Source organism: Nothobranchius furzeri, chromosome 5 (assembly GCF_043380555.1).
Source record: "Nothobranchius furzeri strain GRZ-AD chromosome 5, NfurGRZ-RIMD1, whole genome shotgun sequence".
Taxonomy (NCBI): domain Eukaryota; kingdom Metazoa; phylum Chordata; class Actinopteri; order Cyprinodontiformes; family Nothobranchiidae; genus Nothobranchius; species Nothobranchius furzeri.
This window is the reverse complement of record NC_091745.1, coordinates 38,766,248-38,779,660: the sequence shown is the minus strand read 5'-3', so window position 1 is coordinate 38,779,660 and position 13,413 is coordinate 38,766,248. Positions and strand designations below refer to the sequence as shown.

The 13,413-nt window shown below is 43.3% G+C and overlaps 1 protein-coding gene across 3 annotated transcripts in view; it reads left to right on the top strand.

The window, feature by feature from the left end:
* Window positions 1-13,413, top strand: part of znf1035 (zinc finger protein 1035) — a 63,428-nt gene that overhangs the window by 37,111 nt on the left and 12,904 nt on the right. The window lies entirely within an intron of this gene.

Sequence of the window (13,413 nt, the reverse complement as noted above, 5' to 3'; positions counted from 1 at the left end):
GAACCCCAAGGTGCTGTTTAACACCATCAGCAGCATCGTCTCTCCTGCCTCTCCTACTTTCTCCATCCACTCTGTTGTAGACTGTGAGAACTTTCTGTCTTTCTTTGTGGACAAAGTCAATAAGGTTAGATCTAGCATCTCTCCTTCAGCCTTATCGCTGCCTCTCCCGACTCCAACCAGGCCCATCATCCTAGATAGCTTTGCTCCTGTTTCTTTGCCTGAGTTAACCAAACTAGTTAACTCTATGAAGACCTCTGCATGCCCCCTCAACATCTTGCCCTCATCTTTGTTTAAAAGTGCTTTTCAGTCCATCGGTCCCAGCGTGCGCTCTATAATTAATGCTTCTCTGGTTTCTGGCCAGGTTCCTGCTTACTTTAAGAACTCTGTAATCCACCCGCTTCTCAAAAAACCGAGTCTCGACCCCTCTCTTCATAGCAGCTTCAGACCCATCTCTAAACTTCTGTTCATCTCCAAGATCTTTGAAAAGGTTGTGGCTAAACAACTCACAGCTGCTCTTGATGAACATAACATCTATGATAGCTTCCAGTCAGGTTTTCGTAGAGCTCATTCTACTGAAACAGCTCTTCTTAGGGTCTCTAATGACCTTCTGACTCACAGTGATGCAGAGGACTGTTCTGTTCTGGTCCTGCTGGACCTGACTGCAGCCTTTGACACTGTTGACCATCACCTGCTACTGGAGAGGCTGAGAGACTGGGTAGGCCTATCAGGATCTGCTCTGGAGTGGTTCTCCTCTTATCTTTCTGAGCGCTCCTTTTCTGTGGCCGTCTCCAAGTTTAGGTCCTCCACTACCTCTCTTACCCATGGTGTCCCACAAGGTTCTGTGCTGGGGCCTCTGCTCTTCCTCTGTCTGCTTCCTCTTCAGCACATCCTGAGCTCCTTCAAAGGAATCTCCTACCATCTTTATGCAGATGACATCCAACTGTACATCTCCTTTAAGCCCCATGAGATGTCTAAGCTGCAGCTGTTACACACCTGCTTAGACTCTACCAAAACCTAGATGGCTGGGAGCTTTCTACAGCTGAAAGAAGATGAGACTGAGATCCTCATCTGTGCCCCAGACAAGCTGGTTCCCAAAGTCAGAGACTCTCTTGGTCAGCTTGCCTCTCACACCAAACCTTCTGTCAGGAATCTTGGCATGACCTTTGACCCAGCTCTCACCCTGGATTCCTCCCCGTGAAGGGCCAGAATTGTTATTTCAGAGGAGCCAAGGTCCACCTGAGGCCGCCTGAGCCTGGGCCAGGCACTGCCACGTGTTCCCGCCTTCTTCCCGGCAAGTCAGGACCCAATCTTCAATGCCCCGCCCAGATCCCCACACGGGGCCGGCCACCGGGCAGTAACCCATGGCCACCACCAAGGCCCCCCAAGGAGCCCCACTCACAACAGCCAGTAATCTACCCCCTGAGGCAACCCAAGCACCTCCAGGGCGGGGCAGCAGCCCCCCCCCCCCAGCCCCAGACCCCTCCCCGCAGTGAACCCACCTCCAGGTAATATCTGGATACTCAAAACTCAGACCCTCCACCACATCACCCACATCATCTCGCAGGACAATATCAATGACCCCCATCATCGTTATGTGATGGAACTGATCAAAGGAGCCCAGAGAGTTTGATTTGAAGTAATGGCAGAGGCTGTCTCAAGTGTAATATGATCTAACAAAAGATTTCTATACTTGTTAATGCAAATAGTATCTCTTTTTCCATTTATGAGGATAGTTCTCTTAGTGATGTATGTGGCAGTCAGAACCACGTGAACCAAAGTTGTTTCAATCGGGACATCATCCAGATTTCCCAGCAAACAAATAGAGGGGAAGTTGGGATAAGACATTTCAGACACTTTGACAGGCCCTCACATAATCTACCACAAAATTCCTGAACAAGTGGACAGGACCACAGTGTGTGGATATAATTGTCAGGAATGTTGTTTGTGCAGTGTGTACAGGTGTCAGACACAAACCCCTTCCTGAACATCGGATGACCTGAATAGTGTACTCTGCAGTGTTTGAGATTACAGAAGTCTAGTACCCTTGGTGGTTTTTGTAATTCTACTTTGTTAAGCATACATTTTTATTTAACTACAACTTTAATTTGGTGATATTCTATAAAGCTATTCTTATCTATCCCAAATTGGGGGACTGTTCTGTTAGATGGCATGAAGTCCAATCCTTATGTATTCCAGGTATAGGATTCCTTTACTTTTCCAGTCCGGAAGGTTCATCATTTTGTTATTTTGCAAAATATCATATTTATATTTTATATTTAGTTGTATTTTAAAAATGTTATTTACACTTTTACCACAATGAATCTTCTTGGGACACGTTTCCTGATACTTTTGGGCGCAACAATCTCTTCCACCTAACTGTGCCCCCCCCCCCCCATACAAAGAATAGAAGAGCCTTTGAGCGTAGAGATATAACGCATGCAAAGACATGCCCAGAAGACCGGCTGGCCGGATTCTCAGGTCAGAACTGGAAATTCTCCACAGTTTACCGTTCTTTGTTGTTGTAGAGCAGCTGAGTACAACTCGTGGAGTATTTTTTTTTATTATTATTATTATGAAGAACCGGAAAATTGTTATATGTGGCTTTAGAGACTATTCCTCCAGCTGTTAACAAAAGAACAAGACAGTCAGAAATCTGCTCAGTGTGACATTGGAACATTGGATTACACAAACCAAGTGCTTTTTATACTATAACACTATTTTTGACAAAACAACTGCTACGGTAAGACAGAATTCACTCTTTTGACTTCATGAAATTAGCTTTGTTTGCTTTGCTGCCGAGTTCCACAAGTTTTGCTGGTAGAGTAATGGTACTTATATTACTGCAAAGAGGAGAGTCTGGGCTTTAATATAAACGGCTGCTTTTGTGGATAGTAAATGAGACGAAATTGCAGGAGACTGGAACGTAAATGGATAAAAGACAGGCTTACTGTATCCTTTGAGGCCATGAGAGAGGCTTGGTCTCAGTATCAAAAAGTAGTCAGAGGAGCGAGAAATCGATTTTTTGCCAGCATTGTCACGGCTAATTCAAACAATCAAGGTGTGTTATATAAAACCATAAATGCAGTGCTTTCCCCAGTTCAAAATCTATTTTCCTCTGTGTCCGCTGACTTGTGTAGCCAAATCCTGTAGTTTTTCTTAAATAAGATTACTGTAATCAGAGCTCAGATTCACCAAACCAACCATGTTCCAGATTCATTTATCCCCTCTCACGGGCAACTTCAAAGCTTTCAGCCCATCTCTTTGGCCTGTCTAGAAAAAACTGTTGCAGCCATGAAACCCTCTGGCTCCCCAGATGATGTTATCCCACCTCGACTCCTGAAAGAGGTGTTTCCTTTAATTAGCAATAACGTGCTACGCATTATAAATTGTAGCTTGACATTGGCTGAAGTTCCTCGTGCCTTTAAACACGCTGTTCTACAACCAATCTTGAAAAAACCCGGCCTCGATCCCACCGATTACTCTAATCTCTGACCAATTTCCAAATTACCGTTTTTATCTAAGGTCCTTGAGAAAGTAGTCTATGCACAGTTGGTGAACCATCTAAATGAATATCAGGTAATGGACACCTGTCAGTCTGGTTTTAGACAACAGCACAGCACTGAAACTGCTCACGTTCGGGTGTTTAATGACATTTTTCTGGCTTTAGATTCAGGTTTCCATGTGGTTCTGGTACTTTTGGATCTATCTGCAGCATTCGAAACGATCGATCATGACATTTTGATCACAAGACTTCACACTTGGGCTGGCATTTCAGGCACTGCCCTGGATTGGTTTAGGTCATACTTTTATAACAGGTCTGCTAGGGTCATGTTGGACGGCTGTTCATCAGAGTCACATCCTCTACGTTGGGGTGTCCCACAAGGTTCAATCCTCGGCCCGTTACTGTTCAACCTCTATATACTGCCCTTAGGAGCCATTTTCAGAAAGCACGCTGTCTCATACCATCTTTTCGCTGATGACTGTCAAATCTACTTTTCATTTAAGCCAACTCAGTCAACGCAAGTTCTGTCTGATTGTATCCTTGAGGTCAAGCAATGGCTAGCTGACAACTTCCTCCATCTCAATGACTCCAAAACTGACTTAATCGTTTTCAGTCCTAACAGTATAACGGCAACTCAACAACCTGACCTCAACTATCTCTCACCTAATGTATCCTCTGTAATCTCCAACCTTGGAGTAAAAATGGACCAGGCTCTGAAGATGGATGCCCAGGTCAATAACACAGTTAAATCATGTTTTTACCAACTAAGACGCATCTCAAAACTAAAGCACATCCTGAGTGTACGTCTTCTGAAATCGGTGGTCCACACTTTTATCACCTCAAGGCTGGATTACTCCAACTCCTGCTTATATGGCATCAGTAAAGCAGCTCTCTCTAGACTTCAGCTGGTCCAGAATTCAGCAGCTAGGTTGCTGACTGGAGCTGACAGAAGACAACACATTTCTCCAATTCTGAAATCTCTCCACTGGTTGCCCGTGCAGTTCAGGATAAACTTCAAAATTATGCTTCTCACTTACAAATCCTTGAACCATCAAGCTCCTCCATATCTGTGTGAACTTGTCCATTACTACAACCCGCCGCGTGCTCTCAGGTCTGAAGATAAGCTCCTCCTAGCTGTTCCCAATGCACGTTTAAAAAGCCGTGGAGAGAGGGCTTTCTCTGTCTGTGCACCGAAGCTGTGGAACGCATTACCACTGCTAGTGAGGCTAGCACCAACAGCTAGCATTTTTAAATCACGCCTGAAAACTCACTACTTCAACCTAGCTTATACAACATAATTATGAACCTCACTGACATCTGCACTGTTTATAAACTGACTCCACAATTATCGACTTCCGTATTATTGAGGTTCTTTGTAAAATGTTTTTTTTCCTATTTTTACTTCACCCTGTGTCTTAATGATTTTTAGCTGTTATTTTTGGGAATTTTGTTGTATTTCCTTTTTATCTTTTATCTGTGTTCGACATGTTTATATAACGCCTGTTTAATTAACCAACATTTTTAGTGTACAGCGCCTTGTTTGGTTGTAATGCCTTGTGAATGCGCTTTATAAATAAAATTGGATTGGATTGGATAGTATAATATTGCATTGTTGCTACTGTGTGTTTTTTCTCAATATGTGTATTTAGCTTATTTTTTTCAGCCCTTTTATTTGGTATACTTTTTTGAGAAAATTTAAGACTTTTATGTGTGCCTTATGGTCGTGAAAATACGGTACATCTAAAGATGCAGCATGAGCAATCACCCTTGCATAAGCCCTGTGTCTGTCCTCATCAGACTGAATATGCAAGGACTTGAATGGAGGATCGTGGGCAGAGGGCTGTGTGAAGTGTTTCCTGTTCGCTGTTGTACCTTTTGCTGAGATCCTCATGTATGGCCTGTTTTACCTCTCAGACCTGTGGACAGGTTGTGTGTAGTGGATAAGGTTGGCATGTACAGAAGCAATCATGCAAGTGGTGGGATTTTTCTCCTGATAAATTAAAGTTGTAGCATCGTTCATGTGTTTGAGGGCATTAATGAAATCTTCTGCATTTGAGATGTCTGCTTCAGTGAGAGTGGCAATGTCTGAGTCTGTTTTCCTCACACGAAGAGAGAGTAAGGTGAATCTTTCAAGCATCTGCATTTCAAGCCCCTGGTGCACACCTCTGTCTTCAGCTTGTCAATTTTTAGACCAAGCAAGTGTTGATTCTCCTCCAGCAGATGTCTGGCAGTGATGGAAAAATGAGGTCACCCCGCTGACCCTGCCAGGATGCCTAGTCACTGGGGGCAGCTTGAGCACTTTCTGAGAGACAAGGTTGTGCATAACATCTAAAATGTAGGAAGTCTCCCAGCTGAGCAGCAGCAGCCATATTGAAGGTGTTATCAGTGACTAAAACCAGGTCTTTGTCCATGATCTGCTATTACGTTTTGCAAAAGCTAAGCTACATTTACAACCGTGTGATTTTCACTTATCACTCTTGTTTGAAGCACATGACTGATGTTGAGTCCTGAGCTCGTGATCTCACTGGCCAAGACCAGAAATCACACAAGACCAGAGGCCTCATTTATCAAACGTACTTGCGCACAGGTCTGTGCGTATTTTGTTCATAGGAACAATTCTACACATTGTGTGGTATTTATCATTTTGTACCCGTGTGTAAAAAAAAAAAATTCCTAAATTTAAGAACATCTCTGACCGTGCGTACGCACAGCATCTACTGGCAGAATGGGGAAGCACAATACTGAATGTCTGTCATCCAAATGTGTTCCTCGTCCACAAATTTTGTTTATCCAGTATATAATTTTGTCAGTGAAAAAACTGCCTTTTGGCATAATTGATGCTAAAACCAATAAAAGACAGCTGTGACCGATGGGAATCTGACATTATATCATGGCTGTTCTGTGTTCTTGGAGGATGTACCAGACTGCACACTGGGGGGAACGCGTTCTCCGTGAGCACACTGATCTCAGAGGAAATCCTTCTGCTATGTTGTACACTTTGTAGAGCAACAGATAAACCGCACAAATCCAATTCCAGTTCATATTTTATTTTGCAATTAAAAATAAAACAGAACCTCCTGCTCCTCGATCATACACCACAGCGCACCAGAGTGAATGACAGCTCAGAGGTTGCGCTCTCCGACAGCATTTCCAAAAATAACCTACTCCACACAGAACGACTCCTTAGCAGCCCGTTACTTCACGAGTTATCATTCATTTTTTATTTATTTCTGACAGGAACCTCTCCTCTGTCCCAACCGCGTTTATAACCTCTGCAACTTGTTTGGTTCTTTTGCACTTCGGCAGCCAGTGTTTCGATCTTGCTGTCAATAAAGTTTTCTTTTTTTCGGGGGGAAAACAGGGAATCCCCTCACGTGCTGAGGACGTAGCGTGACCAAATATGGTTAATTGAGGGCATTTGTGTATGTAAATGATGGCGAATGGACACGAGCACCTGGGTACGCACAGGTGGGATTTATCATCAGACGATTGCGGAGGAATTTGCGTAGTAGAGGCCACCGCACGTTTCATAAATCAGTCATTTGACCATTTGTACACACATTCTAAATTTCTGTTGTAGGATAGAATATAGGAACGTTTCTACAAATGTTAAATAAATGCGGCCCCAGCTCTCTGTCTCACAGGTCCAAATCCCTTAAGCCTGCTGAGTATTACCGGAGTCAGAAACTTCAAAGGATTTGTTTAAGCTGGTGATGAGGAGACACACTTATACTCTATCCACATTAGGTGTGTGCAGTCTTAAGTACCTCTTGATTCAATTCGATTTCGATTTAAGGTCTTTCGATTCGATTAGACGTGTGCCATCTTAGATACTGCTCGGTTCGATTTCAATTCAGGGTCATATAATTCGATTATCGATTACTAGACAATTACCACTATTTTTTAATGTATTTTTTTACAGCATTCAGGAATTTTTTCTCATAGCTTTTTCATACTCTCAACTTAATTCAGTACACTTTTTCGAGTTGATAGCTTTTAATTCACTGTTGTCATGTACAACTGAACACATACCGAACAAACTTTTCCAGCAAAACCGAGCTGGCTATAGCAGCATTTATACATAAAAGAAATTGTGCCGTTTTCATAAATAAAATCTTGCAGAATACTAGCTGTATCAAAACACTTTTAAAAAATGCCTGTTTGAAAACATTAAACTCTCTCAAAAGTACAAAAAAAAAAGGTTTGGTGTATTAAAGCTCACTTTCTTATGAAAACAAGAAAACAAAGTGCCTTTAGTGATAAATCTTTTAACCAACATACATGAAAGTTGGCACCATTTTGTGAAACAGCAGCTTTATTACAAAAAAATTGCTCATTCAACTGGTTTAATTATGAACTACAGAAGGTAGTTTATTCAGTTATAAGAGAATATCCAAACTAAATCCTCAACACAAATCAAGCTAAGCTTTCCGCAATTGAAGAAACTTTTAAACATTTCAACAAAAGCAGCTCTCATAACACATGTCAGGGGTGGACATTAACTTCAAAACCAACCGGCCAGCCGGGCCGGTAACTCTGAAAATTTACCGGCCCCGCCAAGAATCTACCGGCCCCGCTGGTCAGCTGCCAAAATGAGTCAAAATAACAACTGAACCGTTTTACATGTAATAAACCTTTATTTTGTACACATTCACAAACATAATAACGTATTCAAGTTTGAATTTGTTTGTTCCCTCAACAAAACTCGATTTTGTCGTCACATACTTACGGCATACAACGCAGTACATCACCAACTCCGCTTTGCTGTACTCGAGCCATTGGCTGTGTTCGAGATGAGCCAGTTTAGACCAGCAGTGATCGGCGAGGAGCGCATGCCGGTTAGATTTGTGTCCGACTTGCTCTAACGTCATGCATACGTAGGCAACGATAACCTCGTGAGATCAAGGCGGCCGCAGATTTTGGAGCAAGGCGCCGCAGTTGCTCTCTACCGGCTGCAAAACCTAGGGGATGACGGGAAGCGCCTGGCTCTCACCTGATCTAAGATCTGATTGGTTCATATTTTGATCCAACCATCCGGTGGTAGAACATGAAATGTTAGTTGGTCACATGTATTCTGTAAATCATGTTATGTTGATGATGACAACTATATAGGCCATAAAGAGAAATGTGTTTTGTTTTCTTTTGTCACATTTCCTATGAGCACACTGAAGCTACAGCTGATAACCTTTACTTATTATTATAGTCATGTTTTCATATAGAATATATGATATCCACAAGCATGTGAGGATGTGTTTCAGCTGCTAACAGGCACCAGAATTAAAATTGAACAAGTGTGAATGCTAACGCGATATCTTCAGCCATCGTCACCCCCGAGCTACACATGTAGGGAAATCTGTCCGACTTACGCCGGGGACACACCGGCCGCGGAAGTGCCGCGAAAATGGGACCGCCTTCATTCGGCGCCCTTGTTAAGCTATTCTATAGACCACATGGGCCGCTGAAGCGTTGCGAATCCCCTCGCGCCGGCGCTCCAGCCCGCGCCGTGCAGCGATCATTTCGGCTTCTGCTCTTTTTTTCGCGAGCCGCGGGTGAATCACGTCAATTCTGGCAGGAAGTCAAACCTAGACATAAGAGGAAGGCTGGGAAATTTAACAAAATAAAGCATTTCAAAATAAAATTCCGCAGTAGTCAAATGTTTTCGTAATCAGACACTGCAGAAAAACCACACGAACACACACACACACACACACACACACATTGAACTTGTGTGCGTGTGACCACGTGAAGGGGTGTGTGATTTTGGGTGTCTTTTTACCGGAGCAAACAGGATAGAGCGGCAGAAAGTCTGAGGCAAGCAGTTAAGATGGATGACTTTAAATTAATTATGGAAGTTGAGAAACACAAGGAGCTGTGACCCCCAAAAACATGGTTATTTACGTACCCATTTCGGAAGAAACTGCTAGGATACAGCTGCAGAATTGGAGCGGGTTCCAAGGGATTCAGCTGGCAGAAACAACTGGTTCATACCATAGGTTCACACACACACACACACGCGCGCACACACACACACACACACACACACACGTAGAGGAAAAGAGCTGAGAAAAGGCAGAGGGGAAATGGAGGACACCAAGTAGTTAAAAGTAAAACTACAGCTGAGCCGAGGCGCGCCTCGACTGGGGCGTGTCTGATCTGAACTGAGGAACGGTGAGCAGCGGCCGAATTTCGTGAGCGATTCGCTTCTCGGCGCTTCCGCGGCCGGTGTGTCCCCGGCGTTAAACGCCGGCTTTCAGCCACTCCCCCTGCTGCTTCCGTCTGCTCTCGTCTGTGTTCCAGGCGAGGCGCTGCTCAACTCGAACACGGCCATTCTCTGCGCCTCCCGTCTTCTTTAAACCGCCAAGAATCATTCCACCTACGCACACACTTCTCTGCTTCATACCGTTTCGAACTGTCTCGCTTCTCCTCAACAGTTTTAAAGCGTTTTGCCGGAGATTTCATCAAGAAATCCCATCCCTGTGGTGGCGTGATCTTCCTGCATGCTTGTGTGTTTCTAGCGTGGTTCCACTTCGTCTTTAATAGTTCACGTGACTATAACTAGAATCGTGCAGTACGTGCACGAATCGTACAAGTGCAGTACGTGGCTAGAGGCGCGCAGGTTCACACGTGCAAAACGAAAACGGCGGCTTCCAACTAGGGCTGCAACAACGAATCGATAAATTCGATGAAAATCGATTACTAAAAGCGTTGGCAACGAATTGCGTCATCGATTCGTTGTGTCGCACAACTTTTCCAAAAGCGCCCCCCCCCCCCCTCCCGCCCGCCGTTGCGCGCAGACCAGAGCAAGTCAGATCAGCGCGAGGGAGAGCCGGCAGATCAGCGCGAGGGAGAGCCACAGATCAGCGCGAGGGAGAATCGCAGATCAGCGCGAGGGAGAGCCGGCAGATCAGCGCGAGGGAGAGCCGCAGATCAGCGTGAGGGAGAGCCGGTACCGGCAGATCAGCGCGAGGGAGAGCCGGCAGACTTGCGCTGCTGCGAACCGGTTCCGCATTGTCGCGCAGCGATCCAGGCAGCTTCTTCCAGCGCATGGTCCATTCTCAAAGTGGCACAACCAAAAAACTATAATTAGCACACGATCGTTCATGTCCGCACATGTTCTCTATTTTCTGTCTTATTTGTGCCTGAAGCTCGCTACTGCGGAGCTCATCACCTGTGCTGTGGTGATGTCACCTCACGCAGCATCGAAAACGCGCTCTGCGCTTTTCGGTCAGGAGATCCCTTTGATCTGCTCAAAAGTAACTGATGAGGTGAAAAGGTAAGAATCCAGGCAACAGATTTTCTGGAGAATTAAGAGGAGATGCAGGAAGATGAGAGACAGACAGGACAGGAAAATAGTTAAATAAAAACAAGAAAACAAAACAAAGTGTTGAAAAGTCAAATGTAGGTAGATTTATCTCCACTACACGTTTTTACCAGTAAAAAACAAGTTATACACATGTAATATTTATACATCTGATACAATTCAGATCACCTTCAAAACTGTCACACACCCAGGGCCGTTTCAAGACATTTTGGGGGCCAAGGCAAAATGCCCCCCCCCCCCCCCCCCCCCCCAATAACTGGGCTCCCCAGAAGCCTCTGTGTAATTCATGCCCTCTCCAGTAGTGTTAGTTATACAGTGTTTATAAAAGCCCCTCAGACATTACTGACATGTTCTAATATTATCAGATGAAAAACTAAATTATCAGACATGCTGTCTCATCTGCTTCTTTTATAAACTTGCAAAAAGTAACAAAACAATTTGAAAGCCACTATTTGTGGATTCTCTGAAAGTTTCCATGGAGTGTGTGACAACTTATTTTTTCATTGATCCTATCGTCTAATCTCACAGCTGAAACAAGCATCCTTAATAATCTGTGCACAGGAAGCTTACCGATGCTGTAGTAAAACAAAAGGTATAATAATTTATTATTAATAAAACCTTGTTGCAACACTAAAGCAGAAAAATTAGATTTTGCATTAAATATGCAAAATATTTACATATGAATTGTTTTAGAGCCCTTTAATTGGCAGAATCTGATATTAATTTAGTTCTTACAAAAAATGGGTCCCAACATGGTTTGTGTGGCGTTGCCATAGTGTGACGTCATAGGCACAAATCCCCTGTCCTCTTGTTTGGAAATGGAAATATGGTCACCCTACATTAAACAAACTGTCCACCCGGGCTTTTGCACTGCACAGAGACGCTTTGCTGCCTATGACTGAACGTCAGTTGAGAGTCAGTCTCATGCAGACTGACCAATGAAGAGAAGGCCTCAAGTTAAGACCCTCTCCTCATTGGTCAGTCCACACGAGGTGGGTCAAAGGTTACTCTGGGCGGGTTACGTGTTGTCAGGCATTCAAGTATTGAGTATATTTACTGCATATTACAGTAAAATATTCTGTATGTGACCACATTATGGTGATCATTGGGTCGTGATGATGGAGCCCTTGAATATTGTTGCCCAGGGTACAACAAAGTGTTAATCTGGCCCTGGTTCCGCCGTCACATTCCCGCAGAAACTGGTTGATCACACCGGGGCCAGACTACTAGCATGTGGTTTTACGACCACAATGTCCTCAGAAGCAAAAACACTTTTAAAAGGGAGGGAGGAGTCCTAACTGTAGCTGCAGGCGTGTTGTGTGAGAGTGCAGTTATATACTGGTTAATATATTTTTGGGTTCAGTTGCTTTCATGTGGCCTAATGTGAGTCTATTTGGGATCATTGGAATGATCAGCAGCATTTCTTGATGTGACTTTATGGCAGTTGCCCAGGGCATCATCGCAAGGAGGATGGCATTCATTTACTTTTGTTTTATTTGGTATTTTTTCAGTCATTTTTGGAAATAGTGATCAATTTTGATTAATTCACAGCCTATGTTTAATTACATTTAAAATAAATGTCAACAGATGAGATCAAACAAAACAGATGAGAATTGCCCTTAAGCTGTTTAACTTGGACCAAGCATTTTAGGTCACAGATGGATGTAGCTTAGGGTCTCTGTCTATACACCTTATAAGACAATTTAGGTGATGGCATGTTGTTTTTCTGCTATTGAACTGTTTTCTAATAATGTTGTGTTAAATAAAGTGAAGGAAGGAGAGAAATAACGTTTCCCAAGCAGTTTTTAAAAATTTCCCCATGTAATCCGATTAATCGATTAATCGTGTCGAGACCCCATCCGATTAATCGATTATCCAAATAATCGTTTGTTGCAGCCCTACTTCCAACAGGGCGGGGCCATGATGTAAGTGAAAGCCGGTGTGTAAATGACAAACAAGGCTTGGGCGCCACCTGGGCGGTAAGTCGTCAAGTATTTACCGCCCGACAAGAAAATTTAGCGCCATTGGCGCTCGGGCGCTTTAACGGTCCACCCCTGCATGTGTAAGTAATTTCTCTCCAAAATAAAGGCTAGACTTATAATAGAACAATGCATGAAATCATGCCATAGCAACATTGCAGCAAATGTGAAATAGGGTGCAGCTATCGAATATTTTTGTAATCGAGTACTCTATGGAATCTTTTATCGATTAATCTAGTACTCTAATAAATTACCCTTTTGTTTTTGTAAACCATTATATCAAATCAAATCACTTTTATTGTCACGTCACATGTGCAGGTACACTGGTACAGTACATGCGAGTGAAATTCTTGTGTGCGAGCTTCACAGCAACAGAGTTGTGCAAAAATACAATAACGTAAAAACAAGCAAAATATAAAAATGGCTAATCTAAGTAATAATATGTATAGTATGTAAGGTATATACATTACTAAATGTGTGTGCTAGTATTTTATTTTATTTTTTTTCTCCGTGTGTGAGTGTGTATAATGCGTATATACATGTTTTACAAATGATTAAAGTAAACAATAAAATAAGAGATATAAAATGTACAGAGGTTGGTATGTGCAAAA